Genomic DNA, 14,566 nt, shown 5'->3' with positions numbered 1-14,566 from the left:
CAAGTACTTAAGGATACACTTTACTGCTTTCCAATGCTCCAATCCTGGATCCGCCTGATACCTGCTCGTGACACTCAGAGCATGCGCTATATCAAGCCTAGTACATAGCATGGCATACATGATAGACCCTATTGATGAGGCATAAGGTATCATATTCATGTTCGCCCTTTCTTCTGGAGTCTTTGGGGATATACTCGTAGAAAGCGATATCCCATGTCTCATCGGTATGAGACCTCTCTTGGAATTTTTCATGCCAAACCTTTTGACAATGGTTTCTATGTACTTGGATTGGGACAAGGCAAACATCCTCTTGGATCTATCTCTATAGATTCTAATCCCCAAGATATATGATGCTTCCCCTAAGTCCTTCATGGAGAAGTGTCTAGATAACCAAGCCTTTACTGTGGATAACATTCCTACGTCGTTCCCAATGATGAGGATGCCATCCACATATAACACCAAAAAAGGCAATAACACTCCCACTTACCTTCCTATACACACAAGGCTCATCTTCGTTCTTAACGAAGTCATAGGATCTGATTACCTCATCAAATCTTATGTTCCAACTTCGGGAAGCTTGCTTTAGTCCATAAATGGATCTAAGCAACCTACACACCTTATCTGGGCAGTTCTTGGACATGAATCCCTCACGTTGCATCATATACACCTTCTCCTCGAGGTTCCCATTTAGGAATGCAGTTTTCACATCCATCTGCCAGATCTCATAATCATAGTGTGCTACAATAGCCAATAGAATTCTGATGGATTTTAGCATTGCTACGGGTGAGAAGGTTTCGTCGTAGTCAACACCTTGCCTTTGACGATACCCCTTAGCCACTAGCCTTGCTTTATAGGTCTCTACCTTTCCATCTACTCCGATCTTTTTCTTAAAGATTCACTTGCAACCGATGGGTACAATACCTTCGGGCGCATCAACTAGGTTCCAAACCTTTTTGGAGTACATAGAATCCATCTCAGAATTCATGGCTTTTTGCCACTTCCCGGAGTCTATACTCATAATAGCCTCCTCGTAGGTCTGAGGATCAATATCCTCAACATCCTCTCCTTTAATATGTCCCACATATCTCTCAGGAGGATGAGATACTCTATCAGACCTGCGTAAAGTTGAAACTTGTGTATTAGGTACCTGAACAGACTCGGGCTGTAGAGTGGTGCTTGAGCTTAGTTCTCTAACCTCGCTCAACTCTATCATTCTCCCACTGTCTCCGCCAAGAATGTGTTCCTTCTCAAGGAACACTACTCTCTTAGCTACAAAGACCTTTTGGTCCTCGAGATGATAGAAATAATACCCACAAGTTTCCTTGGGGTATCCCACAAATTTGCATCGCTCTGTCCTTGATTCTAACTTATCGGGGTTGTGTCTTTTAATGTGGGTAGGGCAGCCCCAAATCTTAACAACCTTAAGATCAGGCTTCTTCCCTTTCCATATCTCATATGGTGTAGACACTACCGACTTAGTTGGAACTCTATTCAGAAGGTAAGTTACGGTTTCTAGGGCATATCCCCAGAATGAGATGGGTAGGTCAGGGAAACTCATCATGGATCGTACCATATCTAATAACGTACGATTTCTCCTTTCAGAGACACCATTGAGCTGAGGTGTATAAGGAGGTATCCATTGGGACAACATCCAATGGTTCTTGAGGAACTGAGTAAACTCTGTACTTAAGTACTCACCTCCTCGATCTGATCGAAGAGTTTTGATACTCTTTCCAGTCTGGTTCTCCACCTCATTCTTATACTCTCTGAATTTCTCAAAGGCCTCGGACTTGTACTTCATTAAGTACACATATCCATACCTTGAGAAATCATCAGTAAATGTAATGAAGTAGGAGTAACCTCCAATGGCATGAGTTGACATGGGTCTACATACATCACTATGTATGAGTTCCAACAACTCAATGGCTCTCTCTCCAGTTCCACTAAATGGAGAGTTGGTCAGTTTTCCACGAATGCAAGGCTCACAAGTTGCATATGACACATAGTCGAATGGATCTAGATATCCATCATTTAGTAACTTTTGAATCCTTCTTTCATGGATGTGACCTAGCCTACAATGCCACAGGTATGCACTGTTCACCTCATCTCGTTTCCTCTTAGACACTTACATTCATGATATGTGGAGTAGTGTCTTGCATAAATAAACCTTTATGCAATATTCCTCTCGTCAATCTCCCCTCGGCTTTGCTAGAATTTACAATAAATTGTAGATGTGATAAGCAATACTAGTATCCAATACCAATGCACTATCACAAAAATCTGACAATTGGAGATTGATCATGAATGTACCTGAAGCTTCTCCAAGTTTCTATTTCTCCCTTTCTGCAAGGTTCTCTTTGCAGTTTCTCTTCCAGTGCCCATCTTTACCACAGTGGAAGCACTGGCCTTTGTCCTTTGCTGAGTCTTTTTTAGCAACCTTTGCTTTACCTGGTTTGTCCTTGCCCTTTCCCTTCTTAAGGGACCTTTCTGCTTTCCTTTTCTTTTTGGTCTCACCAGTGTAGAGAACTGACTTCTCTTTCTTAATAGTACTCTCTGCCTCCCTCAACATATTGAGGAGCTCTGGGAGAGTCACCTCAAGCTTGTTCATATTAAAATTCTGTTAGGACTCTAGCTTGGAGAGTCCTAATTGAGAGGGACATTCATGTAAAACTGTTAGAACTCTAGCTAGGAGAGTCCTAATTGAGAGGGACATTCTGTTAGGACTCTAGCTAGGAGAGTCCTAATTGAGAGGGGCATTCATGTAGGAGGTGTTTTCTTAGAGAAGAATTAGGAGTTGTAAGGGAATAGGAGTCCTGACTAGGAGTCCTACTAGGAGTTGGTTAGAAGTAAGAGTCTTAAGTAGGAGTCCTATTAGGAGTTAGGGTTTATAAGCCCTATAAATAGCCATGTATTCTTTCTCTTTTGATAAGCAATAGATGAATCTTTTCTGCAGCCTTTGAGCAGCAACTTGGAGGGAGGAACCCCTATAGAGTTCCAAGGAGGCCGATCCCCTAAAGAGCTCAACCCCAAGTTTAGAATTCTGCAAGGGTTCTAACACCTGGTATCAGAGTAGTGTTCTTGGCATCTCGCTGCCCTTCCATTACCATCCATCAGCCCTCCACAACCTCCCAAAGCAATTCCCACAATTGCTTAAAAGATCGTCGCCGAATTCCGCCATCATCTCCACCACCGTAGATTATCCTTTGATCTCCCCGTGAATTGCAACAGGTTCTGGTTTCCTACCTTACTGCTGCTGCAATTTAGTTATCCTTATTCGAAAATCCAAAAAAAAAAACTGTTCCTATATTGCTGCATAAACCTTTCGTCACAAAGTTTTCATCTCTACGACGAAAGATACATTACAGAATTCCACCCGCATAGCACCATCTGTTTGATCTTGCTACTGTGCTTTTTCTATCCAAATTTCTATGAAATTTTTATGACATCTTTGACACTTCCTAACAGCAGATTTTCCTTTGGTTTTTTCAAAAAATTCTCAATATAAACCATTGATCTTTTACGCCTAATCTGCTATACTTGAAAATCTGCACTATAAAATTTTAGCTGCATAGCACTATTTGTTTGATCTTGATACTATATTGTTTCTATCCAAATCTCTATGAAATTTTTATGATAGCTTTGACACTTCCTAACAGTGGATTTCCCTTTGGTTTCATCAAAAAATTCTCAATATAAACCACTGATCTTTTACGTCCAATCTGCTATACTTAAAAATCTGTGCTGCAGAAAATTTCAGCGGCATATTGTTGCCTTAACCCATCTATTTGTAATATTTTTTGAATGAAATTTCTTATACACTTCATAGATCATTTTGTGTTGCTGCAAATTTTCATCGTAACCCGCTGAAATTTTTCGACGATAATTCTGCTATCGCAACTTACACCAATTTTCTTGCTGTTATACTGCTGAAATTCTCTTGATTAAATTAGACATCCTTGCTTTCATATAATCTATGATTTTGCTATCAATTCCCTCCTCAATTCTCTTAAGTTTTTGGTAGAAATTACATCGAGAAACCATTGTTTCTTCGACGACAATTCTACTCTTACAAGACAGCACATACTTGCTGCAACTTCCACTGATTTCTGTCAAACCTTTGCTGCCATCTACCACAGATCCAAAACTTTCATCCACAGCCCTAAAACTCCACTAAATTACACCCTCAAACTGCACCCAAAACTGCCACAAAACAAGCCTAAATCGTAGCCTACATCCACCGATCCACCAACCCTTTCGACCATCACTTCTCTCAACCTATACATGCCTTTAACCTAACAACAAAAGAGAGATCTTAACATCATAGATTTGGAGGCATATACTATGGCATCTAAGGAGGCAATCAATGCTAAATTCGAAGCCTTTGAGGCGCGAATGGAGGATAAGATTCGGACGCTCTTTACCGAACTCAGATTGGGCCGACCACTAAGCCCGAAGAAATCATATCAAGGAGAGAGCTTTGCCCAATCACACCAAGCCCAAAGATATGACTTCCAAGAGAGGGGAAGCTCTATGACCAACCCCAATTATCCATGCATGAGAGTGGACTTCCCTAGATGGGAAGAAGGAGACCCAATTGGTTGGATCTCGCGCGCGGAGCGATATTTTTGGTACCATAAAATCGCGAATGCATCTATGGTGAAAATTACAGCTATATATCTTAAAGGGGATGCTATACAGTAGTTTGACTGGTTTGAACATACTTATGGAGTCCTTTCATGGCGAAAATTTAAAGAAGAACTGCTGATCCGCTTCAGACCAACCGATTACGAGAATATTGACGGACAACTAGCAAAGATCCGACAAACCTCTACCATTCAGGAGTACCAAACCAGGTTTGAAAGTTTATCTAATTAAACTCATAATTGGTCTCAAAAATAGCTATTGAGAACCTTTATTGAGGGCATGAAGCCGGAGATCCGAGGAGAAGTTAAAGCGCGACAACCGTATACGCTTATGGTAGCCATCTCTTTCGCACGACATCAAGAGGAGCAATTGAACCATAAAGCTCAGAGGACTAGGGTCACTCCTCAACCAGTAATATTGAAGCCATTAGCCCCCCCTACTTTCGACCAAGTCCCTACACCAAAGAGGTTAACAAGAGAAGAGCTTCGGGAGCGATATGCGAAGGGGTTATGTTGGCATTGTGATGAGCCGTGGAGCCATGAGCATCGCTGTAGTAAAGGGGGACTTCTTATGATTGAACTGATAGAAGAAGAGGTCATTGAACATCCAAAAGAGAGCCTTGAACATGAAGAAGAAGATGCAGAAGAAGAGCCACAATCGACCAAAGTTACGGTACATACACTAGTTGGCTACTCAATCCCACAAACGATGAAAGTTGGAGGCCTTCTCAAACAACAACCGATCACTGTTCTCATCGACACGGGCAGCACTAATAACTTCCTAAACAGTAAGGTTGCTGTCTATATGAACTTACCTATTGAGAATTGCAGCAGGTTTGTCGTTAAGGTCGCCAACGGACGGATTTTGAAGTGTGATCATAGGTGCCCGCAGGTGAAACTGTTGTTGCAGGACCAAGAGATAATTGCAGATTTCTTCCTCCTCCCTCTTGATGATCATGAGGCCATACTCAGAATTAAATGGTTGATGACATTAGGTGATATTTCTTGGAATTTTTTGCAACTAATTATAAAATTTTATAGTAAGGAGAAACCGGTGATATTGCATGGGAAACGTGAGGGCGACGTAACGACGATTTGCACACAACAAATGAAGAAGGTTTTGCATAAAGCATGCAGCGGCTTTTTGGTACAACTTGAGCAACAAACTAAGGGAGAGCCAACAAAATTTAAAGATCCAAATCTACTTCCTTTGCTTGCTGAATTTTCGGATATATTTGATGAACCGCGCAACCTACCTCTTACCTGTCGGCATGATTATTGTATAATTATTCTTCCAGGAAAATCTCCAGCAAATGCTCAGTCATATCAATATCCACATCTCCAGAAGGATGAAATAGAAAGGATTGTAAAAGATATGCTCAAAACAGGAGTTATTCGGCCAAGTTGCAGCCCCTACTCTTCACCGGTGCTCCTCATACGAAAGAAGGATGGAATATGGCGATTATGTGTTGATTACCGAGCTCTCAATGGCAAAACCATCAAGGATAAATACCCTATTCCAGTAGTAGATGAGTTGCTAAGGGAGCACAAATCTTCACAAAGCTGGACCTTCGATCCGGGTATCATCAAAAACGAGTATGCGAAAAAGACATACCGAAAACCACCTTTTGAACACACAACAACCACTATGAATTTTTGCTTTCTTCATAAGAAGGTGGAATATCTTGGGCATATCATATCAGAGGAAGGTGTGGCAGTAGACCCCTTCAAAATTGGAGCAATGCAAAACTGGCTAACCCCGTGGAACATAAAATTGCTACATGGCTTTCTGGGTTTAACAGGCTACTACTGCAAGTTCATGAAAAACTATGGAGAGATCAGTGCACCACTTACTTCCTTACTGAAAAAAGATATCTTCCAATGGTCGGACAGAGCCTCCGTTGCCTTCGACAAACTTAAGGCAGCCATGACGACGACACCGGTGCTAACACTACCAGATTTCAACCGACCCTTCATTATTGAGGCCGACGCATATGGAGTCAAAATTGGAGCCATTCTCATGCAAGATGGTCGACCACTCATATACACTAGCAAGGCATTATCTCCCTCCCATCAAAATAAGTCAACATATGATAAGGAGATGCTCGCCATTGTGCGCGCAACAACGAGGTGGAGACCCTACTTGATTGGCCGACGATTTCAAATTAAAACCAACCATAAAAGCCTCAAGTACTTTCGTAGCTACCCGAGCAAGTTGAAGTTTCGGCCGTTTCACTTCCGACCAGCGACTTTCTTAAGGATATTAAGATGGAATGACAGGAAGATTCAAAGACTAGTAAGATTATAAAAAAATTGGAGGAAGCACCAAGCCCCATGGCTCATTACAATTGGGACTCAAAAGAATTACATTATAAGGGACGCATTGTGCTTATGATAAATTCTACTTGCATCTTCACGAGCAGATTTTGGACAAAGTTATTCCATATGCAGGATACTAAATTGAAAAGGAGTATGACATATCACCCACAAACCAACGGCCAGATGAAAGTTTTAAATAGGTGCTTGGAGACAACCCAAAGCCACCCACCAAATATGACTACCCAAAGAGAACTCTAGACCCAGCCAAGTGCCATTATTGATCGACGGATCGTGACTCGATGACGATGACCTACTAATGAAGTGCTAATACAGTGGGCGAACCTACCAATAGAAGATGCCACTTGGGAGAACTATGACGACTTGAAGATCAAATTCCCAGAATTCACGAATCATCAGCCTCGAGGACAAGGCTGATTTGAAGAGGGCGGGTCTGTTAGGACTCTAGCTCGGAGAGTCCTAATTGAGAGGGACATTCATGTAAAACTGTTAGGACTCTAGCTAGGAGAGTCCTAATTGAGAGGGACATTCTGTTAGGACTCTAGCTAGGAGAGTCCTAATTGAGAGGGGCATTCATGTAGGAGGTGTTTTCTTAGAGAAGAATTATGAGTTGTAAGGGAATAGGAGTCTTGACTAGGAGTCCTACTAGGAGTTGGTTAGAAATAAGAGTCTTAAGTAGGAGTTAGGGTTTAGAAGCCCTATAAATAGCCATGTATTTCTTCTCTTTTGATAAGCAATAGATGAATCTTTTCTGCAGCCTTTGAGCAGCAACTTGGAGGGAGGAACCCCTATAGAGTTCCAAGGAGGCCGATCCCCTAAAGAGATCAACCCCAAGTTTGAATTCTGTAAGGGTTCTAACAAATTCATTATGAACTGTGAAAAGGAATCTGGTAGGAACTGAAGCACAATGTCCACACACAAGTTATCCTCTAGGACCATTCCTAGACTTGTGAGTTTCTCTATCCACTCAATCATCTTTAGGACATGGTTCTGAACCGGTGTCCCCTCAGTTATCCTAGCGCAGAAGAGGCTCTTGGATATCTCATATCGCTGAGTCCTTCCCTGTTCCTCAAAAAATTTACGGACATGTAGGATAATGGATCTGGCATCCATCTTTTCATGTTGTCTCTGTAACTCAGGAGTCATAGAGCCCAACATATAGCACTGAGCAAGAGTGGAGTCATCAATGTACTTCACGTAGCGAGCGATCTCATCCTCGTTTGCCCCTTCTTCGGGCGTAGGCATCACTGTATCAAGGACGTACACGATTTTCTCCGCTGTGAGAACAATTCTCAAGTTACGGAGCCAATCCATATAATTTGGACCAGTGAGACGGTTGACATCAAGTATGCCACGTAAGGGATTTGAAAGCAACATTTTCTGAAAATAAAGATGCAGTAGAAATGAATAACATGCAGATTTTGTAAGAAATAAACTATCAAGATATGGACTTCTATCTTAATATGCTCCCACTATTTTACTAACGAGTCACGCGACACCCTCAGCACGTGAAACGGAAGTCTCCGGCAGACTTCTAGTGGGGATCAGGATTCAATCAGCGTCTTAGTGTAACCTCGAGGGACTCGACCAATCACACTAAGCCTAAAAGGTAGGCAACTCTTGCTGATCACAACTCCTTGTGATTCCTGTCCTGTTCGGCCTCCGAATCACCATAGCCTCGAGGGACTCGACCAACCATGATGCTCGGTTAAATCAACACATTCGTTACAAGATAAGTCTGATTTGATGATATACCCTCGAGGGACTCGACCAAGCATACCATGCCCTCAGGTCACCGATGACATCTCTATGTCATAAGCAAGATAGCGAATCGCGATATAGGTGAGTCTCAAGGGACTCGACCAACTCAACCTACACCGGGACTCGGTTCCTACTCATAACGATGGAAGGCCACGTGGGTCAATCTAATTGCCTCACGTTTACCGACTTAATATTATCGAGAGATGTTTCTGTGATTTGGTCTCCTAATATGACATGTCACACATATATATATTTAATATATATCTACATTGCATGCAAGTATATATACATATCTAGTATGTGTATAAGCAATCACACCAGATGATCATGATCTATGTGTGCAACGGTGCATCTCCATGCCCTATGATCGTCCATCTCGTCCTCGTCGGTTCCGTCGACATCTTGATGCATCTTCATGCATCACGATCGTCCGTCTCGTGGGTCCTACTATCGCATCCACGCTCCCGCTGTGCCTCCTCATGTGATTACAACTTAATCATAGGCACGCAGGTCCGACAATAAACGAGAAATATAATGGAGGCACGCAGACCTCAATAATAATAATCACAAGTACACACATCACACGGTCCATGATCATCCGTCCACACATCATACATCACATGTATAAATAATCATCATCATGTAGGACTACTAGATAATAATAAAAATAATAATCAACTAAACCTTTTAATTAATTAATATTTTCTGAAATCAGGGACATGTAGGGAATTTTTCAATTCCTAAGGGTATTTTTGTAATTTAGATAAAAGACAGAAATTGGAATTTCTCAAATTCACAGGGGCAAAACTGTCTTTTTGTCCAAAACCCTAATTCTCTCTTACTACTGCCGCCGCCGCCACCCTGCTGGCGGCGGCCTGTACGGCGGGGCGAGGGCGCTGCCCTCGCCTGCAGGCGGCGTTGCTGGCGGGGCAACGCCCGCAGGCGGTGCTGTCCCAAGCCTGCTGCAGACGCAGCCCCTATGCTGTCCACCTTCGGCTGCGCTGCACGCACGCAGATCGAGGGCAACAACTGTTGTTGCCCTTCCTTGTTTTTGCATCAATGATTTTAACGTCAAAATTCTTCCTAAACACAACACACACAATTCAAAACCAATCATTCGCACGAACAACCTGGCTCTGATACCACTATTGGGAAATCTTGGGGGCAACATCATATGCGCAACGGAAGAACAAGAAAACAAAATCCCCAATTCCCAAAATGATGTTCGTCGTCGTGCGAAGATTGGTGTGCAAAATCCGCGATACTTAAAACCGCATATAGAGTAGATTGTGTTACCTAGGGAGATCATATATCCCTGTTTCCTTGTAGATCCTTAGGAGAGGATGAAGGAGGTCAAGCGTCCTCCTCTCTAGCGGTGATCCACACAGCAGGGTTGCAACGACGCTCCTCAAAACTCTAGGCCTGCTCTGAGGTGGAGAGGGAGAGGAGAATAGGAAAGGCAAGCAAAGGCTCTAGCCTATGAGGCTCTGAATCCCTCCTATTTATAGAGGTCCCCTGTCAAAACCTAACGGGTCCTCCCCTAGTGGGTATTGGATCAGCATCCAATAAGACAAGGGCTCCGTCGGATATCTCATATCCGAACCTGTACTCATCGCAATGCCTACCATATGTGTGTGACCCTCTAGGCCCAATATCGAGCTGGCCGTGAGTCATACCTGTCAGAACTCCTTCTAACTCAGTGAATTATTATCTCTGTAATAATTCACTTGACTCATCGACTACGGACGTACTAGACCACTACGCCGTAGTCCCCAGACGATACAGGGGAATCCAATCCATTGGACCTGTCTTTCCTCAGTTACCGTGTACCTATAGTCCCTCATCCATCTAATATCCCAAAGACCGTATATCGAGCATGGTGCTGTCAGACCCATACGGTTTCTACTCGAGTCTCGCTCTAATCGGATTCTCCCGGAGAACTCTTTCTCTCTCAACCCGAATGACCCTAGCCAGGGATTTGTCTGAGCAAGAACACATGGGATATTCCTCTCATGACGCCGAGAGTGGATGATCCTCTATCGACACTCAATAGCCCTCGTAATGTCGACTACCACTCCCAATGACCAGCTGTACTAGATCTGGGACAGCCAAACCTATAAGTCTGGTATGAAAGAGTGGAGCACTCATACAGGACATCCTTGGTGTCTCAAGTCTAAGGACTAGATACACCACTAGGACTACGGAATCACTATCTGACAATAAGGCATCATCAACCATCCAGCATTCCGTAAGCGGATCAATCAGTGAACTCATTCTCCAATGAGCACCTGTACTGTATCCCTAGTGTCCCTACACGAGCAGCTATGAGACCAACTGCATCCATCATATGGACGGGTATACAGCACACCAGTCTGTCCGGTTATCACGATGTCCCTCTCGAGTAACCTATGACCGGGATTATTTAGGATATGTGTTTAAAGGTGAATCGATCTCATCACGATCCGATTCCCATTGCACAAATCCAAGGACATCACAATATATATATATATATATATATATATATATATATATATATATATATATATATATATATATATATATATATATATATATATATATATATATATATATATATATATATATATGCATTTATGTAATAGTTATAAAGTGATATACGCCAAAATATAATAAGCAAAAAGATTCTGTATCAAGTCACATGTGCCATCACTCACGTGATTAGCTTACTGGGCACCTATGACTAGTAGTACCACCACCTACAGTCTGACACTGGGTGGTACCACTATCCAGTCTAATGGTACCATCGCCTAGAAGACTATGTCTAGGTGGTACTATCGCCTAGACTGGTGGTACCACCGTCTGACACAGTCTTAGAGATTGTGCCATGATGGTTTCACCTGTTTGATCACTGTTTGAGCCTTTTTCTTGGCCAAACACAGCCCAAAATTGGGCCCAACTATCCTCTAATTAGGTTGGCCCAATTCTAATCCCAATTATGTACTAACTATGAATTTTTGGACATTTACTAAGCTAAAGTCCGTAAGTCTAGGTTTCTTCCGGTGAGCTTCCGACGATCTTCCAGCGAACTTCTGATAATCTCTCGATAATGTTCCAATGGACTCCCGACAAGCTCCTGGACTTCACGATGATCTTCTTAGAGAGTTCTGATGAGCTTCTTTAGCAAGCTCCTGGACTTCTCGGTCAATTTCGGTAGAACTTCCGATGAACGTTCGGACTTCCGACAAACTCTCGAACTCCCAACGAAATCGCGTTCTTGTAAATCATGATTTAAAATACTATGAGTTGTTGCTAAAATGATGTATTATAAATATTGATTTAATGTTTTGTATCATGAATACTCTAAATGATGAATGTTTGGTATCATGATCAAAATATTGACAAATCGTTAAAAATTTTAGTATCATGTATGACATCCTCATAATGTTGATCGATTTATTCAATATCGTGCATGAATGAATATAAGATTTTTAAAAATATGCATATTCTAATTTGAAAATATGATGATGCACAAATAAGATTGATACTTACCTTTGTCATAATTGATGTAAAGGGTCTTCCCTTCTTTTTGACAATGACAAAGGGGGAGATAGCTAGCTTGCACAAGTCAAGAAGATGCAAAAACTTGATTGCTAGCTTGCCTATCTTAAGTAACAAAGATTGCTAACTTGCTTATTTCAAGAAGCAAAAGTTGTCTTCTTGAACATCACTATCTTGCCTATCTCAAGAAGCAAGACTTGCAACCTGCACATTACAATAGGAAGCAAGAATCGATAGCTTACACACTTCAACAAGAAAGCTATCTTGTATTTGCTTTTGAAATTTTTACTAGCTTGTATATTGCAAAACTTGCTCACTTTTTCAAACACTTTACTAGCTTGCACTTTGTAAAGGAAGCAAAAATAGCACTTCTCAAAAGAGAAGAAAGAACTTACCATCTTGAACATCACAAAAATTTGCTACCTTGCATGATGTAAAATTTGCTAAGATCATTATCTCAAAAGAGTTGCTATCTCAAAAAAAGCAAATGTGCTATCTTGCCTATCTCAAAATACAAAACATGCTAACTTGTTACGGAAGCAAAATTGCTAGCTCAAACATTGCAAAGGAAGCAAAAATTTGCTAGCTTGAAACTTGCATATCATGAAAATTGCTAGCTTGTAGTCTAAAGAGAAGCAATTAGTTGTTATCTCAAGAAAAGCAAACATGCTAAACTTACACATCTTTAATTGCTAGATTGCATGATGATAAAATTTGATACTATGTTTTTCATGCAATGTATGAAACTTTTTATCACTAAACACATAAGAGTAGGAACTTCTCATTTTTGTTGATGACAAAGGGGGAGAAGTATGATGACATGACATGCTATGCATAAGTTTATGATGACATGTTGCTTGGATTCTTGAATCCAAGAGTTTCTATCAATAAGCCATATTGATAGGGGGAGTTTGTTTAAACTCCGGGAGTTCAGGTCAACTCCGTCATCAAGTGGTTGTCATCATCAAAAAGGGGGAGATTGTTGAATCTCGTATTTTGATAATGAAACCACTTGATATGTGTTTATGATTTAATCTGTGTTTTGAGTGACGTAGGTTGCTTCGATCAGGATGAGACAATTAAAGCAAGAGGAATTGGCGTTGCGCCGGAGGAGATCATGTCAGGATATTGGACGGCAGAACGCTTCGGACGTCAGGCATCGGGCCAAGGAGAGCGGAATTGCGCCAAGGATATCGGGGTTGCGGAGGTCAACCGCCGATTGGGCAACAAGCCACAAGAGAGGACGATGCACTGAAGAATCAAACGAAGCGCCAACCAATGACGTGCCGGGCAACAGAATGTCAATTCGCGTCGTAATAATTGTCTAGATCATAGTAGAGTTTTGGCTTGTATGTGCAGGATTAACTACGATAATGATGAAGACATAAAGCAAAACAAAGTGTCAGAGTCAAGCGCGAATGATTCGTTGCGAGTTCGAGAGTTTGACGGAAGTCCGAAGGTTCGTCGGGAATGCTGTCGGAACTAGCCGAGAATGAGTAGGGAGCTTGCCGAAGGGTTTTTCGGAAGCTCGTTGGAAAGTTCGCAGAGCTCACTGAGAAAGATCGGAGCCTGCCGAAGAAGCTCATTGGAACTTGCCAAGATCAAATCGTGAAGTCTAGGAGCTTGCCGGGAGTCCGCAGAATGGTTTCCGAGAGTTCGTCGAAAGACCGCCGGAAGCTAGTCGGAAAAAATCTTGACTTGCGGACTTTGTAATAGCTTAGGAAATGTCTTTAAATTTGTAGTTAGTATGCTAATTATGGTTAGGATTATGTGTTAATCCTATAACCTAAGTAGGGGCCAATTAGGCCCGAGTTCGGACTGGTTTGGGCCAAGTTTGGAGCCCAACCAGTGAGCTGAAATAGTGTAGGCAGTGGCACCGCCTAGAACCTGAGAACTGAGTGGTGGCACCGCTGGACTGAGCGGTGGCACCGCCCAGCACCCGAGAGGTCGGGCGGTGGCACCGCCACCGACAGGCGGTGGCACCGCCAGCCTCGGAAAGCCAAGAGAATTCAAATTTTAGAGCTCAAATTTGAATCCTCTTGGGGCCTATAAATACCACTCAATTCTCAGCAGAGAACACAACCTTTTGAGGAGTAAGAAATTGAGATAAAGTCTTAGCAAAGTCTTTAGCAAGTCTTGTTTTTCAATTGCTTGAGTGTTCACCTCCTTCTTTCTCGTTGAAAAATTGTAAAAGTGTGAACCACTTGTAAAAGATTGTAAGAGGGGTATTTGTCCTTCCCCTTCAAAGTGATTTGCTAGTGGAAGTTGGGAGCCTCTTTGAAGAAGGC

Source organism: Musa acuminata, chromosome BXJ1-10, assembly GCF_036884655.1.
Source record: "Musa acuminata AAA Group cultivar baxijiao chromosome BXJ1-10, Cavendish_Baxijiao_AAA, whole genome shotgun sequence".
NCBI lineage: Eukaryota > Viridiplantae > Streptophyta > Magnoliopsida > Zingiberales > Musaceae > Musa > Musa acuminata.
This window is presented reverse-complemented; position numbering follows the sequence as displayed.